This window comes from Drosophila yakuba, chromosome 3R (assembly GCF_016746365.2).
Source record: "Drosophila yakuba strain Tai18E2 chromosome 3R, Prin_Dyak_Tai18E2_2.1, whole genome shotgun sequence".
Taxonomy (NCBI): Eukaryota; Metazoa; Arthropoda; class Insecta; order Diptera; family Drosophilidae; genus Drosophila; species Drosophila yakuba.
In genome coordinates this window covers 2,326,006-2,340,594 of record NC_052530.2, presented here as the reverse complement: position 1 = coordinate 2,340,594, position 14,589 = coordinate 2,326,006, and positions in this window count along the sequence as shown.

Below are 14,589 nucleotides of genomic sequence, written 5' to 3'. Positions count from 1 at the left end.
AATCTTTTTTAGGTGCAGATTTTAGCAGCACTTAAGGGGGTCGTCTACCCTCGCGCTCAAATTTTGGGCCTCTTATTCAAGGATGGATTGCAAAAAAACTACACATGATATTTTAACAAACTTTTTTTTATTTGATTAAATAATGCTTAAACTTAAAGAAAATAAAAAAAGCTGGATAAAAATGTCGGTAAGTTTGCTGTTTGTGCGTCGTCGAATACACCACTTCCGGTGATGTAGCTCAACAACAAGCATTTTTTTTTTATTTTGTGACTTGGTCACACTTCACAGTGTGTTTTACCAAGTTTGTTCTCATTTTTCCATCCAATTTTGTTAAAAGCTCACTTTACGGCAAAGTTTGAAATTTAAATTTCACTCAAGTGAAGGTTACTTAATTAAAAAAAAACGTGTGTATTTCAGAGGTAATTATCTTTAGTTTTCTTGTTTTATCGAGTTACTATGATTCTGATTGTATTTTTCTTGTTTATCGCGAGTTTTGTTATGTTGTACATCTACATCAAAGTACGTTAATGAGTAGAATTTTTCTTCTCAATATTTGATGCAGTTGTGCAACATAACCTTGTCTCCTGCGTTTCTTATTTAGCTAAAATGTCTGGAAAAGGTTTAACCCCGTCACAAATCGCTAGCTTTTTCAACAGTGTTGATAGCGAGGATGATCTCGACTTTTCTGCTGATGAGGAAAGCGATTTCTCTTCACATGAAGAAGATTTGAATAACACAGACGACGACGATAATGAAGACCAATATGAAAGCACAATTGATTCACATCATTCAAAAAATGATGCTAATGATTTTGGGTTTTCTGAATATAAGAACGAAATGAAAAGGAATGTTCACACTATAAACTAATGCGTACACTTAATGAGTTCAATTCGGGTGTTTGAATCTAACTGACTCGCTACTGCGAGGGCATCGCCTTTTATTCATTCTTACATCGCTGCAGTCTGCGTTGGTCAATGCAGCTGAGATTTATCTTAAATCTATATTTGTGACCTATGACCGCGCTAATCAACTCCCGCGTGATCATATCTCTTAACACTTCGGCAATAGACCACTGCAATCGTACTTATCTGTAGTTGCCACTTATGTTGTCCCCTGCCATGTTTATTGCAGCCTATAAATAGAACATATTTATAGTTTGTCTACTTATCATGTCTAAACACATCTTTAGACAAGGAACTTGCTGTGAATATCAATCAATGAGAACCAACTGCACCTCCTTGCAATCACTGCTTTAACTTCAGAACTGATGGAGCTTTCACAGCCCATACAGTTTTTTTCATATCTCTTTTCAAATGAAATATTTGATCACATTTCCAATGAAACAAACATTTACATTTGACAAAAGGACCCAAACTCAGTTCGTTGGAATAACATTATTTATGTCAATTTCACGTCTTCCAAACAGCACCCAATACTCGTCCGCAAACATTGGGATACCAGTCGTCCAAATTATGTCTCAAAAATCATTTGAAACAATTAAACGCTACATTCACTTCAATAACAATGACAATAATCTGCCACAGTCCGATCCACGCCACGATAGGCTTTTCAAAATACGACCTTTTGTAAATGAACTAAATAATAGATTTTCTAAAGTGCCAAAGGAGCAGTTCCTATGTGTAGATGAGCAGATTTGCTTAACAAAAGCTCGAAGCTCCTTGAAGGATGGGGATATAATATTTATGTCCTGAGTGGAATTTCCGGTTTCTGTTATAAGTTTGAGATAGACAATGGCAAAGAAAATGTTGTACTCCGTAACGAGCCAGATTAAGGCGCAGCATTAAATATTGTTGTCAGATTGGTTAGAGCAGTTCCCGCCTTTACTTTGACAACTATTTCAACTCATTGCCTTTTTTAAAGTACTTGGCAGACGGCAGAATTCTGGCATTGGGCACCATAAGGAGGAACAGAATTCCAAGTTTTAAAATCACCGAAAACATGAGCCTAAAGAAAAATCCTCGCGGTGCATCTACAGAATATGTTGCTGACGTAGGTGGAGTGGATATATCTGTAACAACATGGGTTGACAACAAAATTGTTACATTGACATCCAACTATGCGGGCATAGTTCCCAATGACACTGCACGTAGATACAACAAAGCAAAAAATCAAAATATATAGAAATCGTCCATTCGCACTAGCGCAATGTAATAGCTATATGGGAGGCGTTGATCTGATCGATAGTATAATCGGCAGATACAAAATTTTACTGAGAAGCAAACGTTGGCACGTCAGATTATTATACCCGTTACTCGTAGAGTAAAAGGGTATACTAGATTTGTTGAAAAGTATGTAACAGGCAGAAGGAGTATATACATTATATAGTATATACTATATACAGTATATAGTATATACATTAAAAGTATATATATTATTGATCAGGATCAATAGCCGAGTCGATCTGGCCATGTCCGTCTGTCCGTCCGTATGAACGTCGAGATCTCAGAGTTTCCGACCATATAAAGTATATATATTCTTGACCAGGATCAATAGCCGATATGGTCGGAAACGCTTCCTTCTGCCTGTTACATACTTTTTAACGAATCTAGTATACCCTTTTACTCTACGAGTAACGGGTATAAAAATACAATTACACGATGCACATTGGGCCAGCGAGCCGATTTTTCGACGAAAATTAAATTTAAAAGATCTATTGAAAACGAATTTTCAGAGTCAAAATCTGAATCACTATTACTATTCTTAGCATTATAATCGAGAACATTGTTATTATTGTTCATGTCAACAAAATTTAGCATGTTTGGTAATTTCAAAAGTTCGATTACGTCTGCTGGCAGCGGTAGTCTATTTTGCTGGCCTAATCTTTTTGTTAGATAGATGCTCGACACAAGAGATTCTGAGGAATCCATTGCTCTGTGAAAAACGTTTGCCATGTTGTTCTGCCGTGTACTCTTTCGAGCATGTAACCTCCTGTCACTCTTATAGTATTTGTTGCGAGCCTCTGAGGAAAGATTGATGCTTCTATTATTTGGTAGCCGTGCATTAACACATTATGGACCGTTGCCGATATTGGAAACCATGGATACATGAACTTACTGTTATAACCATGTTGAACGAAAGCCATTTGGTATGCTTTGTCTTAAATCTGGCCATATTTCTATTCCAATTGCCAAATTCTTTTGAATGAAAAGGTTAAAGCTTCTCACTTTGGTGTTGATTTCAACCATTTTCTATGTGCTTAAGTCGAATTCTTTCAGTTCATCATAAATCCAACTCGAAACGGAAGATGCGCTACGATTGTTATACCCGTTACTCGTAGAGTAAAAGGGTATACTAGATTCGTTGAAAAGTATGTAACAGGCAGAAGGAAGCGTTTCCGACCATATAAAGTATATATATTCTTGATCAGGATCAATAGCCGAGTCGATTTGGCCATGTCCGTCTGTCCGTCCGTCTGTCCGTCCGTATGAACGTCGAGATCTCAGGAACTACAAAAGCTAGAAAGTTGAGATTAAGTATACAGACTCCAGGGACATAGACGCAGCGCAAGTTTGTCGATTCAGGTTGCCACGCCCACTCTAAAGCCCACAAACCGCCCAAAACTGCGACGCCACACTTTAATCTCAACTTTCTAGCTTTTGTAGTTCCTGAGATCTCGACGTTCATACGGACCGACAGACGGACGGACAGACGGACGGACAGACGGACATGGCCAGATCGACTCGGCTACTGATCCTGATCAAGAATATATATACACTATATAGTCGGAATCGCTTCCTTCTGCCTGTTACATATTTTTCAACGAATCTAGTATACCCTTTTACTCTACGAGTAACGGATATAATTAGTTTATATACACTTTGCACTATAATGACACATAATTACTTTTTGGCACAAATTGGCACAAAATTAGTTATACTCCACAAAAGACGGGTTAGCAGGTTAGCTCTTTTCTACTTTTGGACAACACAAATAAAAGCACACAAAAAACACATAAACAAACATGAACGAAATTTTTTTAAAACAAATATTCTACATACCTCTTGGTCCTTCTTTTCCATAATTTTTGTGAAAATTGGTTAAACCACAAAAATTTTGGCCCGCTCGTAAGTCAACCAAATTTTTCCTGCGCTTTTTAGTTTCGCACGCATGCAATTAAACATATGACTTAGAAGGGCTGCCAAAATTTCAGAGATGCATCAAAACAACTAAAATCTTTTGATTCATTTAAGATGAAGTATATACTATTCAAATTTTATTATTAAAACTGGTTTACTTTCAATGAAAAATTTGAATTTTCGTCGAAAAATCGGCTTGCAGGCCCCATGTGCGATGGCAAAACTGACAATTTAGTCAAACTTACTTATTATATAGATAATATTATGGAATAGTCCAGCACCATACCACTCTCCTTCCATAATTCTCGCGTTTTTCACCACGTCGCTGGTCCGGCGCTCTGAGCGCTGTATGCGTTCCTCGTCCAGTCTCGCTGCACTTGCCTCAGCTTGCGGCCCCAAAGTGATTCCCAAAACATTTATTGTTTTCAGAATGCCCGAAAATCCTTCGTTGTAAATAATGACAGCGAGATGAGTTGCGTTTTCGACTACATCTTTTCCCGAATGTAGGTGTTTTGGCGCCAATATCCAGATGCAGCTGTTCAACGATTCATTATTGTTTTGGGTGTATGCACCCAAGCAGCGCTTCAACAAAGAATTTGCCGACAAGTCCGTGTAAATAGGCTTTATATCGAGGGATCGATGGGTACTCTCTTGTAAGTAAAATCGACCAAGGTCGCTGCCGCTTTCGCCTGACGCCACTGGCACCAACTGTTCTCACCAAGGGGACCCTTTTGTATTGCGGTTTTTTGTCTGAGGAGCAACACAACGTTCCAAAGATGACGGAATTTCTGTTTTCATTTTATCGACAGAATCAAATTTTCTGCGTGTTGCAAGGCCATAGAATTTGGTTAATTCACCAATCATTTTATTAGTCAGTTTGCCTTTCCCCCAATGCCATTGTTTGCTTTTTTCAAATTTCTAAGTCTCGTCCCCATTCTTTTTTCGACATGACCAACGCATTCCTTTTTCTCAACAATTAGTTCATCGCCGTAGGGGCTCGAAAAAAGAATTCCACCAAAAGTTTTACTATCTCCGTCGCCAACATAGCAAGCGTATTTTACCTCATGCCCCGCGACTGATCGTTCAAACATTTCCGTAATTCCATCGATTTCCATTTTTCCCGCGCTCCCACAGTGAATAATTGAGCAATTCTCTTTGTGTTCTTCGTAACATGATTCATACTCTTCAATATTTTCTTCCTGCAATAATTTTATTTTAACGCAACTTTGAGAAAAACTACTTTTAACTACGGTATTGATCGCTTTGCCTCTGTAGATTCCGATTAAAGTAGAAACGCCAAACATCGAAGAAAAACCTCTCTTTTTTGATGTACCGTCCCCCGAAACAGTCAAACGATCAATTGGTTTACCGTGTTCTAAATTGAATTGTTTTTCTTTATCTACAGCTATGTCCAACGCGATATCATATACGGCGCTTGCGTCGGTCGCGATGTATTTTTGGCAAGTCCACCAAAAATGTCTATAAATCTGCAAAATTTATAAATGCTATCAAGACCAAGACCCATTAAACGGAAGACAAAGACGATTAATTTCATTAGCGCGATTTATTTTTGGGCATGAATGGACTTTACACAATTTACCCTGCATGAGAATCGTAAACGCCAAACCTTCCTTCCCAGTCATGCAAAAATTCATTTTTCCGTGCATATCACGTTTTCCAAAATCGCCACAAAACCTGACACGAACTCCAAAATACAATACACGAAGCCTGGCGTTATTGCAGCTTGCAGAGAGTGATTCCTCTTCAACATCTTTGCCGACGAGCTGACGTACGACGTCTCCATCTCGGATAAATGAGGGTTAGGTGACTTTCTTTTCGAGTATTTACCGATTACCGCCCCTTTTGGCTTTTTTGTCCATTTCATTTTTTTTTCACAACGAGCAAAACTACCGCACACGTGAAAAACCCTCCGAATCATACACAGATTACTCCCGTTATTCGGAATAATAGCCGTCCGCGACACCTGCTTCTGAGTGATGTAAGTAGGCATTGCGGGGCTATGTTTGACGCTCGATATCTCGTAAACCAGCATGCTTTCGATCAAATCCTTTTCAGGGTATGTTCTTAGTTATGTTTAAATTAGAAATATGAAAAAAAAAAAATCGTTTTTTTCAAACCGCGAAGGTAGACGACCCCTTAAGGATTTTATGCGATCGGCAACTGATCAGATGTGGAGTCCTGTCATCTTGCCGGAGGCTGCGGGGCACTCTCTTCAGAGATTCCTTTAACAGCTTAGGGCTATTTAACTTAAAATCTAGCGCAGAAAGGTGATAATCGACAAAGACTATCTATAGCTACGCCAGACTGCTAGTCAGTTCTTTCAAGCCACCTTTAGATTGGCCCATTAACGATTTAAAATCGTTCGCATATCGTTTAGCAAGCATCACAACAGTATTTTAGATTTGGGGCCTTATTTAGGTCATCACTTGCTCGGCCGCTAAAAAAAATGGTGTGCACCATTTTATTAAAGCCAAAAAGTAATTTTTGGAAGCAGACAACATAATTTTATAATTCGAACCACTGGTCAAAGCCGAGTCAAAATCGAGACTTAAAAGCGAGCTTTTAAATGTACCGCAAGAGCGCAATCACCACACTTAGTACTTTGGATTTTGTTTGTGAGAGCGATAAAGCGGGTGCACGCGCAGCTAACGTGCATATGCAAACATTAAAAATAAATAACTCCACGGTAGACGTGGCTAGGCCGCAAACTTCAATTCGCCGCGAGAGCCGGTCAAGGAAAAGCCACGCTCGTGCAACCTGCGAGCGATTGCGCTTCCACGACCACGTTTCCATTGTCCAGTGATCAAGAGAAGCTCTTAGTTCCACGTTTCACTGCCCCAATCTGGCGGCACGCTACCTTCTTGTACCTAAACTCCAAACATAAGAAAACATATCTCTATCCTCACCCAACACGGCGGGCGTTTTCTGCATCAACTGAGGTTTTTTTTACTTGGTATGGTCCAGGGAATTGTTGACATAAGCTATGCCTTAAATATCAACTTTCAAAACAGCACCCTCGTCATTAACAGGCCTGTTGGCAACGCAAGAAAGGAGTCAAGCCGAAAAAATCAATATTTAAGGATCTAACCTCGGGTGTTAGAGGAACCCTTTTGTGTTCGTACGATCCAAACCACAAAAGAAAACGACACACACATTTCCACTTCCTTTTGATTACAATTCAATTAGTACACGCGTAGTGAATTTATTCATTCCTATATCTAAGGTTCTTTTGTTACATGAAGTAAAAGATTTTTGGCAAATGGAGCAAAATTTACAAGACTTATGAAAAATATCCAAACATTTTTCAAAAGTGTGGGCGTGGCAGCTTTGGGCGGTTTGTAGGCGTAGGAAAAACTTTTTCTGCAAATCGATAGAAATTTGCAAGACTAATAAACAAATAAAAAACAAGAGAAAACGCTATAGTCGAGTTCCCCGACTATCTAATACCCGTTACTCAGCTGTTGGAAGTGCGCAGGAGAGTCTTCAGCACTGACAGTTTTTGGCGGCTTGTGGGCGTTAGAGACGGCGTGGCAAAAAGTTTTTTTGGAAAATCAATAGAAATTTATAAGACTAATACAAAAATGAAAAAATATCTAAACATTTTTCAGAAGTGTGGGCATGGCAGTTTTGGGCGGTTTGTGGGCGTTAATCTAAACTTTCTAGCTTTTGTAGTTCCTGAGATCTCAGCGTTCATACGGACGGACAGACAGACAGACGGACGGACAGACGGACATGGCCAGATCGACTTGACTATTGATCCTGATCAAGAATATATATACTTTATATGGTCGAAAACGCTTCCTTTTGCCTGTTACATACTTTTCAACGAATCTAGTATACCCTTTTACTCTACGAGTAACGGGTATAATAAACAAGAGAGAACGCTATAGTCGAGTTCCCCGACTATCTGATACCCGTTACTCAGCTAGTAAAATTGCGAATGAGAGTCAGTTTGTGGGCGTGGCAAAAAGTTTTTTGGCAAATATATAAAAATTTACAAGACTAATACAAAAATGAAAAAAATCGGAACATTTCTCAAAAGTGTGGGCGTGGCAGCTTCTGGCGGTTTGTGCGCTTTAGAGTGGGCGTGGCAAAAAGTTTTTTTTCGCAAATCGGTAGAAATTTACAAGACCAATACAAAAATGAAAAAATATCAAAACATTTTTCAAAAGTGTGGGCGTGGCGGTTTTGGGCGGTTTGTGAGCGTTAGAGTGGGCGTGGCAACATGAATCGACAAACTTTCGCTGCGTCTATGTCTCTGGAGTTTGTATGCCTAATCTCAACTGTCTAGCTTTTGTAGTTCCTGAGATCTCAGCGTTCATACGGACGGACAGACGGACAGACAGACGGACGGACAGACGGATATGGCCAGATCGACTCGACTATTGATCCTGATCAAGAATATATATACACTATATAGTCGGAATCGCTTCCTTCTGCCTGTTACATATTTTTCAACGAATCTAGTATACCCTTTTACTCTACGAGTAACGGGTATAAAAACAAATTTTTTTAAAATGAGCGTACAAATTGGTAATTGACAATAGACAACTCATAAAATAAACAAGACAGAAGTTCCTAGACCATCAGATTCCCTTTACTCAGATAATGACGTGCGAACGACAAAGTTCACCATTCTTTTGACATAGCCATGAAAATTGGAAAAAAAATTTAATATGTATAAATAAATGATTAAAGGATGGGCGTGTCTGTAAGCGTTGGGGTAGACGTGGCCAAAATAGAATATCGATAGAAATTGGAAACATTAATAATAAAATGAAATAGTAGAAGTACTACCATTAAACTCTAAGAGTAAAGGGTACAAACAAATTTTTCAAAGTGTTGGCGTGACAGTTTTGGTCGGCTTGTGGCAGTGGAAACAAATTTGCGCAGCGTAGGCGTCAGAATCTGTATATCTGATCTCAGTCTCTTGTTCGGGAGGACAGAAGTAGACGGCTAGATCGGTTAGGCTTGTGAGCCTGAACAACAATATATATACCTTTTGGAAGGAATTGCTACCTTCTACCTGTTCGTAGAAGGTGTGTTAAAAACACACCTAATATTTCCTTTTATTTTACGAGTACTCGGTATCTTGTAGATATTGAATTGTGCCATATATGAATATAATCCTGTAGCTGATATATAATATATATATGTATATATACATATATTTATATGTATATACTAGATAATTTTGCATCCACTTTACCGCTTTAAGAAACACAAACTTTTTGAATCGGTTTTGGTCAATGCCAACTCTGTGCAAGCCGACATTGTAGAATCGCACATTTTTATACCCGTACTCGGAAAATAAAAGGTTATATGATCTGGTTGAAAATATATATGAAAATGTTTAAATTATATTGAAACGAACTAAGTCCCGTCAGTTGACTTAGGACAACGCTAAGAATAAAAATCTTGGATAAATAGTTTCCACGTCATTACTTCTTTGATCTCAGCTTAAGACTAAGCTTTTGTGACTAAAATCTTACTTGTACTGTTTATATTATTTTGGGAACAAGGTCACTCGCTTGGAATATTGATTGTACACCATAATTTCAAATTTAGGGTGCCGCTTAGGGAGAGCGACATCGCTTGCTCAGGATGTGGATGGTTTACATTGCGTGCACACTTTGCATATTCTTATATCTTCAAACAGTACTAGGTATGTGAATTGTCACTTCCCTCCCCTTTAAAGGGTTGCCTTTGTTTGGGCTGGTATTATAGGGTCCAGTACAGGCAGCTGTTTACTGATTATTATACTAGATTGGTTGAAAAGTATGTAACAGGCAGAAGGAAGCGTTTCCGACCATATAAGGTATATAGTAAAATGTTTTTAATTACACTGAAAAGTAGCTCGAGAATAGAAACAAAATATTAATAATGATATTGAACCAAAATTAATTACAATAAGCAGAAAAAACAATTTTTTATGTAATACAAAAAGAAGAAAATAAAAACAACATTTGAGGAAATCATTAAAAAAAAATGGGAGTCAATTTAAGGAAAATCAATAAAATACCTAATAAAAAATCAAATTAAAATAACAAAATTTTTGTTTTTAAAAGAATTAAAATTTTTTCATTGTATATTCCTCTTATTTAACACCAACATTTCAAAATGTTTGTTTTTAAATAAAAATAATTTTTTGCCGAACGACGTTGAATGGCGACTCTGAACAACCTAGTAAGAAGAGTTTAGATGAGTCAGATAATAACAGGGTAGACAGACAAGAAGTAGAAGATAGACAGATACAAAGAGATTTACAGAGACCGTTAAGACAGTTAAGTTAAGACAGTTTCAACAAAACAAAAAAATGGGCGAACCGATTAGGCAACAAGTTCTAAACAGTACAGAGACAAAAGCCTTGGATACCTTTATACGCGGATTGCGATGCGATTTGCCTCGACTGTATCAAGGAGCCTAAAGACTTGCCGTCTGCATTCCATTTGTGTCTTACACAACAAAAATCTACCAAATTATGCCAAAACAGGAAAGCTTTTAAATTTACGGTGGAATCGTTATATAGTTCATCCGAGTGCATTGTGCGGAGGGTTGAACCCCAGCAAAACAACGCGTTTTAGATTACACGGTAGTGGAAAATAAAACATCGTAGTTTATCGACATAGAATCGTAGGTAACAATCAAGTACTCAAATTTTAGTTTAACAAGTTGTTTTGTTTAAGGATCATCTATTTATACCTACGCTTGACAAATGAAAGTATTTCTTTCGCTTTACAATAATGACAGTGTGATCGTAGTTCGTACATTCCTACCGTCTGTTTCTAAGGTGCAACGTTTGAGATGGTATGACACCAAGGAATAACTGCCTACAAAAATATTTTTTCAATAAAGTGGCAGGCATATATCTGAGGTTGGTCATTAATTGAAATCAAAAACAAAAAGGAACGGTGCCTTACTTGGAGAGCGCCAGTAGTTAGCTGATCCAAGACTTAATAATGAGGTAAGTAAAAATGACATCAGATTAAGTGATATTTCTGAACCCATTTCGGATTACAGAGATGAAGTTCAGTCCGTTTGTAAATGTCGACTGGAGATTTAATAAACCAGCGCAGCCTAAACATAATGAGCTACTCTGGTGCTGATAGATATTCAATAGTTCAAACCACTTTGAAGTTGCATAAATGTAGCTATGCCTTTTTAAAAATACTTATGTCGACTCTACGATTTTTTGCAAACATGAGGAGAAAAAGTTGTTTCTGAGAGATTATTACTGATAACTGAAGCAGTCAGTCAGTGCGTTTTGACAAAAAAAATCTGATGCATAAGAAGTTGGGAAATACAGTTTAAGGGAAGAGTGTAATATTTAATTTAACAGATAAAAGATAGCAGCTGGCTCTTCATTTTAATCTAAGAAGAAAATAAATATAAATTTTAATTTATAATTTATGTGGAAGCTTCTGGAAGCTTCTAAGACGATTTCAAGAGTTGGGTGGTAGGCGTCTTCCGGCTGGAAGAGTGGGCAATTCAATGTACAACGGAATTGGCGAACTTAGATACAAATACCAGATCCGAAGTATTATTTCAACAATTAAGAATCGAATTCGATTTGCTGAGCGAATGAAGGGGGAGCAAGTTGGTAAAAGGACATCTTGGGACGGTACCCTTAAGAGCCATACAGCCACACAGTCGATCGGGAAAAGTGCGCGGAGTACACAGACATTCAATAAGAAAGTACGCGGAGTACCACACGGGCAGACAGCCGATCCGAAACAGTGCGTGGAGAGCTACACAGTGACGCTTACAAGTAAAAGTACAATTGCGTCGAAGCGAGCATCCAAAAAGGATCCCCGCAAGGAAGGACCAGCGAAGGAGAAGCAAACACCAGGACCTGGCGTGGTCAGAAAGGGACGGTGGAGTCAGTGGTCGCAAAGGTGGTTCGGGGAGCAGCTCCAGCTGATCTTACGGACGAAACACCCTGCCCCATAACATCCTAAGCCCCAGCCAAGCCCGCAGGTTGGTCCTTTGGCAAGGGCGACGAGTGCATGGCTTACGCAAGAAGGGACGGTGGAGTCAGTGGTTGCAAAGGTGGTTCGGGGAGAAGCTCTAGCTGATCTTTCGGACGATACATCCTGCCCCATAACATCCTAAGTCCAGTCGAGCCGGCACGGATACGCCGTCGAGGGCGACGCGGAACCAGCTAAGAAGGACGACGAAGGAGAGACGACGCGCGTCCGAAGGCGAGAATCACAGGATTCTCTTTATCAAGTCACTGAATAAAGGTGGTTTAAATCTAAAACTCTGTCTTCTCTTGGTCAGGCAATCACACAAATCATAAATTTGGTGGGACGAACAAACAAACTCTCTGAGCTAGCCGTTGCATTTCGTAGCGAGCAGAAATAAGAAAATCAGTTCGTTACATCTGGCGCCCAACCGTGATTGTCCTGACCAAAAGAACAGAGAAGATAGGGAAATCGTGGCTATACAGCCTGAAGAGGGATGACTTTCCCGCAATAGCGAGCGCCCTAGGCATTAAGCTCGAAGGGTTGGTCGAGGATATGCGGAAGACGCTGTCCGAGTTTATCCAGCAGACCACAGACGAGCCCGAAACGGTCGCCATACTGGAGGCGTTGGAAAGGGAGTACGCAAGGAGACCGGCCCCGGAAATCAAAGTCACCGGCGTGGAAGGCCTGATGAGGAGCCTCGATGTCCACAGCATGATGGAGGCCAGCGGGAGCAGATCCGAAAGGCAGGAAACCGGGAATGAACGGCGGGAAAGCAGCCGCGAGAGAAGGGAGAGGCGGGAGCCCAGCCGCCATCGGCGAGACATCGCAAGGGTAGCCCCTCCGGATTACGCGAAGGTGGCGAAACAGGTGCGGGAGTGGAGCTTCCGGTACGACGGTCACGACAAGCCATTGGAGTTCCTGGAGCAGGTGGAGTGGTCAGCAATGACGTACGGCCTGGATATCAACCAAATCCCGCGAGCGATGCCGGAACTGCTGAAGGCCAGGGCCATAAAGTGGTTCATCGCCAACAACAGATTCTGGGAGACATGGGCTGAATTTATCCACAGCTTCCAAGAATTTTTCCTGCCCAGAGGCTTCATGACGAAGCTGGCAGACCAGGTCAGGCAGAGGAAGCAGCGGCATGGCGAGTGCTTCAAAGACATGGTGGACATGCAGACCCTAATGCGGCCTTTGGGGATGACCCAGAAAGAGACCTTGGAGAGGATTAGAACAGCACTGGACTCCCAAAGGGAGCGGTTCGAGTCAGAGCGGACGCACAGAGCCCGCCACCAGCGGGATTTCCCAAGAGGGGAACAGCACGCGGTGTGCAGAAGGTGCCAAGAGGAGCACACAGGACCATCGAGGCACGAAACGACCGGGCGAGGACCAGACCCGGCGCGGCGGGGGTTTGTGTTAAACCCAGCGCAAGCCTGCCATAGGTGCGGAAGCCAGGATCACTGGATGCGGGAGTGTCGGAACCGACCGATCACATTTTGCTGGACGTGCGGGAGAATCGGCCCGAAGACCGCAGAATGCTGCCCAAGATCGGGAAACGCCATGCGACCCCAGCCTCAGAGGGGCAACCAGGGTTCGCAAGGTGCTGCCCCTCAAAATTAATGGGCAAGCTGAAGGCGGAAGAAAGGCAACTGTCCGCCACAGTGCTCATAGACGGAATGGAAGTTAAGGCCACGATGGACACCGGAGCCACAGCAAGCTTTATTAGCGAAGAGTTGGCGGACAGGTTGCGGGCAGTGGGAGAGGTCGTAGCCACGAGAAGAGAGGTGCGGATGGCTGATGGACGGTTTGAGGAGGTCACATCGCTGCTCGAAGTGGACGTAGGACTGGGAGAGAGGACCGTAAGAATGCAACTGCTAATCCTCCACAACATCATCGACGCTCTAGTACTGGGATGGGATTTCCTAACGAAAGTTGGAGCCAGGATAGCATGCGCTGGTCTAAGCGTAACGATACCTGCGGGACGGCTGGTTCGAAGCAATGCACGCGAGAAGCTGTCAGTGGCAATCGTGGAAAGGACGACCGACTTTGCGGAGGAAGATATAGACGGCTTCCTGAAGGCAGAGCTAGCATAGTTGGGAAGAGTCCAAGGGACGTCAACGGTGGCGGTGCACAGAATCACGATGAAAGACGATCAACCGGTCAAACAGCGCTACTACCCGAAGAACCCGAAGATGCAGGTGGAGATCAACGCCAAGGTCGACGAGTTGCTACAAAAGGGTTGCATCGAGCCGTCTAGGAGTCCGTACAGCTCTCCCATAGTGATGGTGAAAAAGAAGACGGGTCAGTGGCGTTTGTGTGTGGATTTCCGCCAAATAAACGCAAAGTCCGTGAAGGACGCGTACCCGATGCCAATGATCAACTACATTCTGGATCAATTAAGGGAGGCGAAATACATAAGCAGTCTGGATTTGAAGGACGGGTACTGGCAGATTCCGTTGGCAGCGGCAAGTCGGCAATATACGGCATTTACAGTGCCGGGAAAGGGC